General features: G+C 49.1%; 1 long non-coding RNA gene across 1 annotated transcript; it reads right to left on the minus strand.

Moving 5' to 3' along the window:
- Nucleotides 1–2,739: 2,739 nt before the first annotated feature.
- Nucleotides 2,740–10,979, minus strand: LOC128849287 (uncharacterized). Its single transcript, XR_008447311.1, has 3 exons — nt 10,353–10,979; nt 10,169–10,315; nt 2,740–4,695 (listed from the first exon to the last, which is right to left on the minus strand). It is a non-coding gene; the product is annotated as an uncharacterized LOC128849287 (long non-coding RNA).
- Between the last annotated feature and the right edge of the window lie 3,328 nt (nt 10,980–14,307).

Here is a 14,307-nt window from a genome sequence, read left to right on the forward strand (position 1 = left end):
ACAATGAAGGGAGATGGTTGGGAAGACAAGGAAAGAGCAGACAGAGGCATTCTGGTTCACCACACAGAGGGAAGAGCAGCACCTGCGGCATGAAGTTCTACAGGATGCCCATATGTGCGGGGTGTGGCGAGAAGCGTTAATGTGAAGGTCAAATGTTCAGGGCTATGTGTGGATCCTGTATAGCTGCATTTCTAGCATTGCATTCTTTAGAGAGGCTTTTTTTTTGCTATTAAACAGCTCCTGATTTGGGTTTTTCTGCGGCCAAGTAGCTGTACTTGCTGACAACTGAGGAGCCTGGAGAATAGAAGGCTCTGAGGAGACCTTCTAGCAACCTTCCAGTATCTGAAAGCAGCTACAAGAAAGCTGGGGAGGGGCTGTTCACACAGGCTTGTTGTGACAGGACGAGGGGCAACAGGTATAAACTGGAGAGGGGCAGATTTAGACGGGGCATTAGGAAGAATTTCTTCCCCATGAGAGTGGGGAGGCCCTGGAACAGGTTGCCCAGAGCAGTGGTGGCTGCCCCATCCCTGGAGGTGTTCGAGGCCAGGTTGGATGGGCCTTGGGCAGCCTGATCCAGTGGGATGTCCCTGCCCATGGCAGGGGGTTGGAACTGGATGACCTCTAAGATCCCTTTCAACCCAAAGTATTCTATGATTCCTTTGTTGGGACCTCGTTTAAAGAAGTGCAGAGATCCATTTGCACATCTTTAGTTCACTGTAAGCGTGCCGGCAGGCCCTGCTGCTTGGCAGAGGGTTTACAGGTGCCTCCCTTACTCACAAATGCAGAGGCAGCCACCCTGGCTCAGCTTAAAAACAAAGCGGAGCAGATCAACCTTCCCGCGCTCAGCTCTTAGCTGCTACAGAGGGGGACATTCCCTGCAGGGAGGGGAAAATCTGTCGTCCCTTTTGCTCTCCATCAGCAGGAACGGCTCCAGATTTCACTGGAGATGCTCTGAGGAGCATAGAAACAGTACTGGTGTCACTGCATCAGTGCCACTACGCTCATAGTTTATGGTCTGGGTTTTAGGCTCTCGCATCTCCTCACAGACCTCCCTGGAGCAGCCTGATCACTGTGCCGTGAGACCTCCCACCTCTCTGCATCTGATCATCTCTGTAATCATGGAATCACAGAATAGTTTCAGTTGGAAAGGACATTAAAGATCATTTAATTCCACTCCCCTGCCATGGGCAGGGACACGTCCCACTGGATCAGGCTGCTCAAGGCGCCATCCAACCTGGCCTTGAACACCTCAAGGGAGGGGGAAGCCACCACTTCCCTGGGCAACCTGGGCCAGGGCCTCCCTACCTTCATCTTGAAGAATTTCCTCCTTATGTCTAGTTTAAATCTGCCCCCCTCCAATTTAAAGCCATTCCCCCTCATCCTGCCACTCCAGGCCCCCTTCAGGTCCTGGAAGGTCACTCTAAGGTCTCCTCAGTCTTCTCTTCTCCAGAAAGTCCTGCCTAAATGACCCTGCATGTGATGTAATCTTAATACAAACCATCTTCAAGGCAAAGTCCCTTCTTGGCTGAGCAGGAGAGAGCGTGAGCTGTAGAACGGTGATGGCACAGTCCTGTGCTGAGCTGCCCATGCTGGGTGGGCAGGATGGCTCTTAGGAATGGTGAGGCCATCCTTGTGTGCTGCTCCTCATCCTCATTTTCCTATCTCTCTGCTCTGCAGAGTAGTTAAAAGAGGTAAACCACTGTTAGTAGAGCCTTGCCAACCCCTCTGTGGTGCCTCCACTGCTTTAGGGGTGTCTGAGGGCTTGGGGGTTGCCCAATGTTTGGTAGATTTTGGGGTGCAGCAACCCCTGCAGCACATCCGAGCTGTTCCAGCTGGTATGCGTGAGGAAGGACAAAGTTCAGTAACCCCAGCACAGCACTGAGCTCTTGCCCAAGCCAGATCCCACTTGGTGCGGAGCAAAAGATGAGAAGTGACAGGCCAGCCTTGTGAGAAGTGACAGATAATGGCAAATATCCTTGAAGAAGCAATAACAGCAGGGTTCATCACACTGTGAGTCATGAGAGACAGCGTGTGCATTTCCTTGTGTGCTTTTGGGAACAATATTGTTATTAACAATCCAAAGTTTCATAACATTGATCCCTTCTACAATCTCTTTTGCCAGTCTAAAGGAATAAATCATTACAAAGTGTCTATCATGGGGGCCAGGACTTCCTTCTCCTGCGAGGAGGTGCACATGGAAGCATGGTGGTCCTGGTGCTGCTGGTAGATGCTTCAGTGCTGGGAGACCACTTCCAATGAGGACTTGAGTTGTTCTTTCCTGTGCAAGCTGCTCGTTTAGCAGCAGGAGGAGAAGGCATCCTTCAGGATGATCTGGAATGAAGTTCTCCAAGGGATTTAGCAAACTCAGGCCAGCTTTGGAGCCTGTAGAATCAAGATTTGCAGTTTAGATAGAAGTAAAGCTGTGTGGCTGGCTTGCCACCATAAAGAAAACACATGCAAGTCTCTAACAGTACGGTTGAGTGAAGCTGTAAAGCAGGAACAGTGAGAGAGCTTTTCATTAGCCAAAAGAAGATAAAACCGTCAGGAATTCTAAGGATCTTCTTGGTGTGCACATCTGTTTTCCTCCTGCTTAATTAGGATAGCAGGGGTTGTTGCTCTTAAAAAGAAAGCTTGGGCTACAGCAAGCTTGAAGAAGAAATAGCTTTGTATCACACCCGAGATGTCTAAATAAAAGAGCAATAGCTGGTAGTGGAAATGAATATTATTATTATTATTATTATTATTATTATTATTATTAACAATAATATCAACAACAGGCTGCCCAGGGCAGTGGTGGAGTCTCCTTCCCTGGATGTGTTCAAAAATGTGTGTATGTGGCACTTCAGGACATGGTTTAGTAGGAATGGTATTGCTGGACTGGATGGGCTTAGAAGTCTTTTTTAATCTTAATGATTCTATTAAAGTGGTCTTTTTAGTTTTCCTTCTAGCAAGGATTCATATAAGTGCAAGCCAGCCTTAAGGTCAGGAGATTGAAATCCTCTACCCTGCTCCCCAGGGCACCTCAAACCATCCAGCCACGCGCAAGAGGTGTTTCATTTCCCAGGTTTATCCAGCTCAGAGCTTCTCTGAGGTGGTCAAAACCCTGTGCCCATCACTGGCGATGACTAAGCATACACAAGGTTTGAGGTGAACATCACCTCCAAGGAGCAGTTGTCCACCTTGTACCTTCACTGAAGTGACATCAAAGCTAAGGCAAAGGATTGCAGGAGTCACCAAGTCAAAACGGAGTAGAACAAGTCAGTCCAGAATCGTGCTGTCATACATTGTCATACATTGTCCATTGTCATACATTTTCCTCTTAGAAAATGCTGTTTTATTGAAATCTAAGCTTTCATCAGAATCGTGTTGGATTTTACTCATTGTATTCCGAATGCAAAGTCAAACATGCAAATCACAGAATGGTTTCAGTTGGAAAAGACCTTTAAGATCGAGTCCAACCATGGATCCAGCCCTGCTAATTATAAATATATATCAGGCTGAAGTGTTCCATTTTAAAGTGACAAAAACTTCACATTTCCATTTTTCTCTCCAAAATATTTTTTGCGAAGAAAATTATGACTAGATGCAATAAATTACAACAGGAATATGAAAGAAGACTGTCAAAATGGCAACAGAGTGCTTCAAGTAACTTAAAAGAACTGTTAAAACATCTCAGCTAGTGCTGAATTTCTCCATGTGCCATTTTGCTCCAAACTGGAACGAAAATGCAGTTTGAAATTACAGAATTTCCAATGAAAGAGACATATCCATCTCCACGTAGGTGTATTCTTAATGCATTCGATATTTCCAACCTCAGACTTGAATTGAGTAGTGCCAAGTATTGAAACCAAGTTCTGAAATCTGTAAAATGTAACGGATGGAGCACAGGAGAGACGGGGCTGCTTTGAAAACTGAAAATTTAATGAATTAAGAGAGAGACAGAAATGGTTCAGCCTGGAGAAGGCTCTGGGGAGACCTTAGAGCAGCTTCCAGTGCTGAAAGGGGCTCCAGGGAAGCTGGGGAGGGGCTCTGGATCAGGGAGTGCAGGGATAGAATGAGGGAAGATGGTTTTCAGCTGCAAGAGGGGAGATTGAGATGAGATCTTAGGGAGAAATGTTTTGCTGTGAGGGTGGGGAGGCCCTGGAACAGGTTGCCCAGAGCAGTGGTGCTGCCCCATCCCTGGAGGGGTTCAAGGCCAGGTTGGATGGGGTTTGGAGCCCCTGATCCAGTGGGAGGTGTCCCTGCCCATGGCAGGGGGTGGAACTGGATGGGCTTTGAGGACCCTTCCAACCCAAACTATTCTGTGACTGTATGATAATGATTTTTCTTTATATTGATCACAGAAGATGGCTTCTAACCTAGATGTGTGAAAATGTAGGAATACATGGACTTTGTACCCAACTCATAATGTCGCAGGGTTAATGGCCTCTAAATGTCTATATATGTTGTACAATTTGTTTCACCACTTCCAGGAACGATTTGTCAGGGGCTCAAAGCTGGAGGAGACACGAGACTTCTCCTCAGCCACACTGCAGATGTAAGGTCAGGATGAAACCCCTTGTGCCAGTCACCTGCAGGCGCTGAGGACATCACGTGCTGAGCTCTTCTGAGACCATCTTCCCTCCTGGAAACTGAGATACTGAAATTGCATTGGTGAGGTGGGCATGGTCAGTGTCTTGAAAATGAGTGGATCTCCTGCAAACAGAAAAACAAAACACTAAGAATAAACAAATAGATAAATAAACCAAACCCCCAAACCGAAATCACCTTTCTCCTCAGATGGGCTTGGAAGCACTCACTCCCTGGGAAGAGGCATCTCTTTTGTAGCCAGCAGATTAGCAGGGAGGAAAACTGAGTTTGAAAAGAGTTGCCAGCCCTGGGAGGTGTGGATTTCTCTTTGAGAACTAGAATCTCCAGGGATTTTCCATAGGAAATTTGGGTTTACGTGTTTTGGTCCAAATCATAACACTTCAGTCTTTCTTGTGTCATCCCCACTGTCACAGACTTTATCCATCGCTTTGGAGCTCTGGAGCAAACCCACTCACAGGGAGAGAAAGGATTTCTTGTTGCTGTTCATGCTCTACCTCAGCACACTTGGTTTGGGGAACACCCAAGTTTCAAAGCTCTGCTGGGATCCAGCTCCAGGCCAGGTGGCTCTGGAAGGGAAACTGAACTTCAACCACCTGTAGATTCCTCCTGCCTTCACAGCAGGGGAGGAATGGAAACATCCAGGTAGCACTGACATCACTCACAGCGCTGCGAGTGCCTGCAGCTCAGTCATGCGTGCGCCGACTGAGTTGGCTCCCTGCGCAGCTGCTCTGAGCCGGAGCACCCTTTAAATGCAGAACATATTTCCTTTCATAGAATCGTAGAATGGTTTGAGTTGGAAGCGAGCTTAAAGATCATCCAGTTCCACCCCCTGCCATGGGCAGGGACACTTCCCACTGGCTCAGGGGCTCCAAGCCCCATCCAACCTGGCCTTCAACCCCTCCAGGGACGGGGCAGCCACCACTGCTCTGGGCAACCTGGTTAAGAATTTCCTCCTAATGTCTAGTCTAAATCTTCCCTCATTGTGAAGAATTTCTTCCTAATGTCTAGAGCCTCCATCCCCTTATCAGAGGTCCCAGGGGTAGCAAAAAACCTCAACACCTTGCGATCTGTTTGCTTTGCTGGTGTGAGAGGCTTTTGGATGCCACCGAGACAAAGTGAGCAAACAGGAGCATATCCAGTGCCTCTGCCAGCTGGCTCTCAGCTGCTCCTTCCTCCTCAGATCCGGCCGTCACTGCTCCAAGCTGAGACTTGCCCAAGAACAATAGCCAAGCACAGCAGCACTCGAGTTGTGTTTGATGAGGGATAAGGTCTCTGTATCTTTAGGGTGGCTTCAGGGCTGAGGCTTGAAGTTGAAAGGCTCATCTGTGTGGCCCTTCATCTGCTTGGTCTGATGGTTTTTGTTTTCAGGGAGGATGTATTAACTGCACAGCAGCTTCAGAAGGAAGAACAGTTGACATTCGGCTCAGGATGAGCCCCTGAGAGCAGTCAGGATGCCAGCACAGCATCGCAACTGCAAAGCAAACCATGTCATTGATGGGAGACAAGGAACCGGGGGTGTAGGCCGAGTCAGGAATGAGATACAGAGAGGCTGGGAGAAAGGGTTTGTGAAGGTCAGGTCACTTGGTCTGTTCAGCCTGGAGAAGAAGAGACTGAGGGGAGACCTTATAGAAGTTTACTGTTCCCTCACAAGGGGAGGAGGAGGGGCAGGTGCCGAGTTCTCTCTGGTGACCAACAATAGGTTGCGAAGGAATGGCAGCAAGATGCCAGGGGAGGGTTAGGTTGGACATTAGGAAAAGGTTCTTCACCCAGATGGTGGTGGAGCACTGAACAGCTCCGCAGGGATGCAGTCACGGCACTGAGCCTGACAATATTCCACAAGCATTTGGACAATGCCCTCAGACCCATGGTGTGAATGCTGGAGTTGGCCTGTGCAGGGATAGGAGCTGGACTCAATGGTCCTTGTGGGTCACTTCCAACTCAGGACATCCAGTGATTCTGTGAGGTCTTGGGTCTTCAGAGAACAGGAGAGGAGTTGTAAGAGGATGTGTGTGTACATCTGATATCCCAGTGAAAGTCCAGACAAGAAAATGGTGGGAAACCCTGGCATAGAATCATAGAATGATGGAATGGTTTGGGTTGGAAGACACCTTAAAGATCATCCAGTTCTAAATCCCCTGCCGTGGACAGGTCATCTTGCATTTGGGTTTGTAAGGGATGTGAAAGAACAGGAGCAGAATGCAATGAGAATGAAGCATCAACTGAGCAAGGACAGCATGAAAAATCATCAGAGGCACCATCGTTTTGAAACTTCATGATGCCAAACCTAAGTGGACAACATACATCTGCTGTTACCCAGTGTCGAACATGGCTGAGGGTACTTCTACAGCCGTTCCTACCCCACAGAACAGCCTGGACAGGATACTAGTTTTCCTTCTGGTTAATACCAGACTTAGAAGATTTTATTATCCAAGAAGTTCCAATTGAAAAGTTTAAATTGAAAAACAAGAATAAAGCCTGAATGAATCACTTCCTTAGCTGAGTGGGTTGCTACCAAAGGACTGGTACAGCAGAAGGTTTCCAGTTCAGGTAACATGAAAGAATTTAGCTTGCCCTAGTCTGAATAATTGAACCGACTTGATCAGATCATCTTTTTGATGGTCTGATTGATTTATGGTAACTTATAAAAGCTTTTCTCAGTATGGCTGATTAATTTTCTGTTTGTATTGAGCCAAGCAGACGAGGGTGCAGATAAAGAAAACAGTTCATCCTCTTTATGCGATTTCTTTAATGAATATAAACATCTAATATTCATCTTTAATGAATATAAATATCTGAGGTCTCCAAGGAGACCTTAGAGCAGCCTTGCAGTACTGAAAGGGGCTCCAGGAAAGCTGGGGAGGGATTCTCGATCAGAGAGTGGAGGGATAGGACAAGGGGGAACGGTTTTCAGCTGAAAGAGGGGAGATTGAGATGAGATCTTAGGAAGAAATGTTCTCCTGTGAGGGTAGAGAGGCCCTGGCCCAGGTTTCTCAAAGCAGTGGTGGCTGCCCCATCCCTGGAGGTGATCAAGGCCAGGTGGCTGACAGAGAGAAGCTGCCTTTGGCCTTTCTTGGACCGGTGCTGGTTTCGTTATCCTGAGGGATGAGCTCCTAAGCTGTGGGTGATGAGAGCTGAACATCACTCCACGAACAAACCCTTCTCACCCACTTCCCTGACCTCTTCCAGCACCACTGGGGGCTGCACTTGCTGCCACCCGGCGGCCAAATCGCGATACTGCAGCCCGGCACCACCTTTTGGGGGCGATGTCCCCCCATTTCCCTCGTTTTTTACCTCTGGTGTTGTACCTTTTTAGGGTTTTAAAAAAAAAAAAAAAAAGAGGGAGAGCGTCTAGTGTGATGACATCGTTTGGGGAGCCCCAATGTCACTGAGTCTGTGTGTGTGATGAAACAGAGAAAGAGCAGGTGAGTGGGTGATGTGGAGGTCCCCTCAAAAGAGGGGAGATCACAAGTGAAAACCAGCCTGGAAATTCATGAGGAGGGGATTAAAGAATATGAAAAACTATATATACAGGCAGGAGAGATTGAAAATGAAAAAAACCCCTCATTTTTATGTATAAAAAAAGGAGGCTGGCACAAGGGGTTCTTCCTGACATTGCCAGGGGTTCTTCCTAGACATAAGGAAGAATTTCTCTAGACACACGGAAGAGTTTCTTCACGATGAGAGTGGGGAGGCCCTGGCCCAGGTTGCCCAGAGCAGTGGTGGCTGCCCCATCCCTGGAGGTGTTCCAGGCCAGGTTGGATGGGGCTTGGAGCAGCCGGATTCAGTGGGATTTATCCCTGTCTATGGCAGGGGGTGGAACTGGATGGGCTTTGAGATCTCTTCCAACCCAACCTATTCTGTGATTCTGTGACAACATCTGCAACATGTCTTATGTCTACTCCAGGTTTGAGCCCATGACAAACAGTTCCTGGAGCCGGTAAAACAAACTGTACAACATATCACAGAATCCTGGACACTTCCTGCGATCTTCTCACCTGCACAACGTCTCAGTGGGAGCTGACAGGAAGTTTAACTAGAAAGCAAAAGAGAATGACAGCTCAACCCCAGTTACAGCCCTTCCCTGCTCCAGCAGCAAAGCCCTGCACTCAGATTCCCACAGCGCCACCAGATACATCATTATCAGCTCCAATTAAGCACAGCTCTCCAACATGCTCACTGCATGTTTAGATTCCAAGAGCCCTGTAGCAGCCTATTGCATTCCAGGGTTTGTTCCCTTGAAATGGAAGAAAAAAGTCTCCATTCCTGGAGAGCAAATGGCATCTCCAGCACACAGGAGCAGAGCATCACGTGTGAAGCTGTGGACACTTGGACACAGGTTCATTGGATCTGCTTCCATATAGAGGAGAAAAGGCATTCTGTGTGCAGATTGGATGGACTGGCGAGGCAAGCTTATACACCAGTAGTGAAACACCCTCCAACATACCTGAGGAGACACTCGTTGGGTGCTCACAGGGGCGACGGGGTGACTGGGAGTCACGACCACAAAATCACTAGGTTGGAAAAGACCTCCAGGATCATCGAGTCCAACCATTCCTATCAACCACTAAACCGTGTCCCTGAGCACCTCATTTCCACCCGTCTTTTAAACACATCCAGGGATGGGGACTCCACCACCCCCCTGGGCAGCCTCTGCCAGTGCCCAATAAGCCCAATCAGAAAAAATCTTTTTCTGATGTTCACCCTGACCCTCCCCTGGTGCAGCTTGAGGCCATTCCCCCTTGTCCTGTCCTCTGTCACCTGGGAGAAGAGCCCAGCTCTCTGCTCTCCATAACCTCCTTTCAGGTAGTTGTAGAGAGCAATAAGGTCTCCCCTCAGCCTCCTCTTCTCCAGGGTAAACAACCCCAGCTCTCTCAGCCGCTCCTCATAAGACTTGTTCTCCAGCCCCTCACCAGCTTCGTTGCTCTTCTCTGGACACACTCCAGAGCCTCAACATCCTTCTTGGAGCGAGGGGCCCAGAACAGGATTTGAGGTGTGCCATCACCAGTGCCCAGTCCAGGGGCAGAATCCCCTCCCTGGACCTGCTGGTCACGCCGTGTCTGATCCAAGCCAAGATGCCATTGGCCTTCTTGGCCACCTGGGCCACTGCTGGCTCATGTTCAGTCGGTTGCCAACCAACACCCCCAGGGCCTTCTCCTCTGTGCAGCTCTCCAGCCACTCTTCCTCCAGTCTGTAGCTGCACAGGGTTGTTGTGCCCCAAGTGCAGGACCCAGCATCTGGCCATGTTAAACCTCAAATTGGTGCTGGTACAGATAAATGAACAGCCAAGGAGCTGAGAACAGAGGGCGAAGGCTGATAAAGGGTCACCACATCCGCAGCGAAGGCAGACATGACTCAGCCACTGCTCCGGTGACTGCAGGTCTGCGGCTGGCAGGGAGAGGCAGCCGAGATCCCAAACTCTTTGCAAGGTGGCCTTCTCCACCAGTCCCAAAGGGGCAGCTGCAAGGATGTGGTGAAAACTCATCACTTGCAGTAACAAACAGATGTGCACGGCACGTAGCTGGGAATTTTCCCTCTCTCTGCTGCCACTCCTGCCTCCTCACCTCTCCTCAGTGCTCACCTGCATCTCTGCTCCGATGTGCTCAAAGCGTGGCTGCGTGTCTCGCACAGGTTGATGCTTCGTTGTAGCTGCTGCACGCACGTTTTCTCCCCTGGGAACGTGGGTGTCCCCAGAAAACAGGGCTTGGCAGAGCTGAAGTGTGAAATCCTGGAGCAACCAAGCTGGCCCGAAGTGCTTGTCCAACCTCTGGTCACACCACGGTGCTCCTACTGTTCTTCCTGGGATTTCCAACATCCTTGGCTTCCATTATTTTGATTTTTATTGCTTTTTATTTACTGTAAAACATCCAGAATAAAAACTTACTTAACAGTAACTGGAACAAACATTGTGAGTAAATAATACCTGGACCCCTGCTACTCCACAAAACTTGACAAATTACTCCTAGTTTATATTATAAAATTATAAGCTGCAAAATATAAATTAAGAGAGCACTAATTGGGTTAAAATATCCATAGAGAAAGAACTCTGGTGAGTATTAAAAGGAAAAATTAATCATAAGCACTCTTTGACCTCACTGAGCGGTAAAGTGAAGGCTCAAACAATAAAGTGCAAACAAATAAAAGAAATATTGTTTAGCAATGAGTCACGACTAAATTAAATCATAGGTGTCACTTAACGAACGCAGCAGTAATTATTCCCAATGGGCAATCATTTGATGGAAAACGAGAGTCATTAATAGCTAAAGGTAAATGTAGCTGTTATTAAATAAATTTCAGGCATGAATGACTCCCAAATGGAAGCAAGATAAGAATGCTTGAGAATTTAATAGGAAAAAAAGAATTGGGAAGGTGATCGGGAGAGTTTAATGCTGGAATTACAACACAGCTGCAGGTTCATCCAGAGGCAACAACAGCTTCTGCTTAGAACCAAACCAGTAATCAAAGCTTTAGGTCTTGAAATAAAGAGAAACACAAATGAGTCGTTAAATAATGGCTGTGTTTCCATGTAGGTATTAAGGAAATTCCCAGGTGGTGATGATTCCTAACTAGAACTGATGGTGTTATAGAATCATAGAACATCCTGAGTCGGAAGGGACCCACAAGGGTCATCGAGTCCAACTCCCGTCCCTGCAAAGGACACCCCAACATTCACACCGTGGGGCTGAGGGCCTTGGCCAAATGCTTCTGGAATATTGTCAGGCCTGGGGCCGTGACTGCTTCCCTGGGAGCTGTTCCAGTGCTCCACCACTCTCTGGGGCGAAGAACCTTCTCCTCCTGACCATCTGCCTGCCATTCCCTTGTGTCCTACCATGTGACACCAGAGAGAAGGGTTAAAGGGTTTAGATTCAGAATAAAATGAGAAAACTAACAGCGCGCTGTTTAAACAGAGCCATTGGGGAACCCCAGGGATCAACGACTCCCAAAGCAGAGCTAAACCAAAGGTCAAACCTGATGAGTAAACAGGTAAATTGAATTTTAAAAGTGTTTAGAACACAAACTGGGCCTTGTCAGTGCCTCTGACGTATTGAACACCAGCAATGTTAAATTGATGTATTAATGATGCCACAGCAGCAACATCACAATGAAAATTCCCAGCTGGGAAGCAGAATGGGAGCACTGGGAGGCACTGACTATAAAAATACCCGACTGGTTCCACATGGACAACAGGCTCCCAATTCCCACTCCTGAGGGGGAACTCACCTTTCCCGTTGCCTCTGCTTGCAGCTCCTTCACCCCTTCCCAGCGGCTGTAGAGAGCTAGGATTCTCCCTGGGAATCAGCGCCGGCCCCACAGTGCAGGGGATGATGGAACAGCAGCCCCACAGGGTCCCCTCAGGAATCACAGAATCCCTAGGTTGGAAAAGACCTTTGAAATCATCAACTTCAACCAGCCCTATCCACCACTAAATCATATCCCTGATCATTTACCTGTCTTTTAAACACCTCCAGGGATGGCGCCTCTACCACCTCCCTGTGCAGCCTCTGCCAGTGCCCGAGAACATTTCAGTGAAAAATATTTTCCTAGTAACCAATGTGAACCTGCCCTGGCACAAGTTGAGGGCATTTCCTCTTGTCCTATCCCTTGTTACTGGGCAGAAGAGCCCCACACCTGCTCTCCTGCAACCTCCTTTCAGTTGTAGGCAGCAATGAGGTCTCCCCTCAGCCTCCTTTTCTCCGTACTAAACGACCCCAGCTCCCCCAGCCGCTCCTCATACCCATTGTTCTCCAGTTCCGTCCCCTTCCCTGGATGCGCTCCAGCCCCTCAATGTCCTTCTTGGACTGAGGGGCTCAAAATTGAGCGCAGGATTTGAGGTGCGGCCTCACCGATGCCAAGTACAGAAGCACAATCCCTTCCCTGCTCCTGCTGGCCACGCTGTTTCTGATACAGGCCGGGATGCCACTGGCTTTCTTGGCCACTTGGGCCACTGCTGGCTCATATTCAGCCGCTGTTGACCCACAACCCCGGGTCTCTCTCTGTCAGGCAGCTTTCCAGCCACAACAGGAGGCGCCATGGCTACCCGGAGCGGGAACTGCCACGGCCCTCTGGGCCGCCCCCCGGACGGGAAGTGCCGCTCAGTCCTCCGGGGACCGCACTCTATGATTCGGCGGCGCCGCTCAGTCCTCCAGGGCGCGCGCTCTAGGGTAGTCCAGCGCCACTCAGTCTTCTGGAACTGCACTCTATGGCCATCAGTCCTCCAGCTGGCGGGCTGCGAAACCCTATATTTTAATAAAATAATAAACTCAGGTTTTACCACCCCCGCCTCCTTTGCAGACTCAGAATCGGGGGGGTTGGGGTATTTTTGTGGCTCCCACTCTGCCTTCTTGGCCCCGTGGGGGAAATGAGCCCCCAATTGGGATGGGAAAAGGGGGAGAGAAGGGGTATCTTTGGGAAGAGCTTTAGTGTCTTCCGCAGAGAGAGATTCAGAAAGGGGATCGAGTGTTTAAATCCTTACTGTTAACAGGGTTTCTTTGCGTTTTAAAAGATTTAAAATCATAGACATTTCCACAAAAAAAAAAAACCCCAATATCTGGTTACACTTATTACCTGTCACCTCCATTTTAACATTTATACAGAATACCTATTTGGACTTATTCTATTTTCACAGAACTATGGAACTGTTTGGGTTGGAAGGGACCTCAGAGCAGAGGCCATGGGCAGGGACACCTCCCACTGGATCAGGGGCTCCAAGCCCCATCCAACCTGGCCTTGAACCCCTCCAGGGATGGGGCAGCCACCACTGCTCTGGGCAACCTGGGCCAGGGCCTCCCCACCCTCACAGCAAAACATTTCTCCCTAAGATATCATCTCAATCTCCCCTCTTGCAGCTGAAAACCGTTCCCCTTTTTCCTCTCCCTGCACAACCTGATCCAGAGCTCCTCCCCAGCTTTCCTGGAGCCCCTTTCAGTCCTGGAAGCTGCTCTAAGGAATCTCTGGAGCCTTCTCCAGGCTGAACAACCCCAACTCTCTCAGCCTGGCCTCTTAGAGCAGTTGCTCCAGCCCTCAGACAATCTGTCCTGCCCTAGACATCAAAGACACACAAGCTATTGCAGCCCTCGTTACAGCTGCCCTTCCCGTCAGAGAAAAGCCCTTCGCCTCAGAGACAACCTCAGAAGCTGATTTCAGCCTGGTGCTCACCAGCCTCCTGAACTTTGGGTTCCCACACAACCACATTCCCACCTCCAGGGTGGGTCCATGCACAAACAGTCAAACTGGCTTCTGCTTTTGGCCCCTAAACCTTCGAGCAGCTTCCAGTACTGAAAGAGGCTACGGAAAAGCTGGGAAGAGGCTCTTGAACAGGGTCTGCAAGGACAGGACAAGGGGGAATGGTTTCCAGCTGAAAAAGGGGAGAGTGAGATGGGATCTTAGGGAGAAATGTTTTGCTGTGAGGGTGGGGAGGCCCTGGCCCAGGTTGCCCAGAGCAGTGGTGGCTGCCCCATCCCTGGAGGGGTTCCAGGCCAGGTTGGATGGGGCTTGGAGCCCCTGATCCAGTGGGAGGTGTCCCTGCCCATGGCAGGGGGTGGGACTGGATGGGCTTTGAGGTCCCTTCCAACCCAAACCGTTCCATGATCGCTGTATCTGATTGCTATGATCAGTCTGCTGATATCTCTGCATGGATTTTCGACTCTTACAGTTTATTTCCTCTCCAGTCCATTGCCCTTTCTCCACAGCGCTCACCAGCTGCGGCCACGTTGTCTGAGT

Source organism: Cuculus canorus, chromosome 27 (genome assembly GCF_017976375.1).
Source record: "Cuculus canorus isolate bCucCan1 chromosome 27, bCucCan1.pri, whole genome shotgun sequence".
Lineage (NCBI taxonomy): Eukaryota > Metazoa > Chordata > Aves > Cuculiformes > Cuculidae > Cuculus > Cuculus canorus.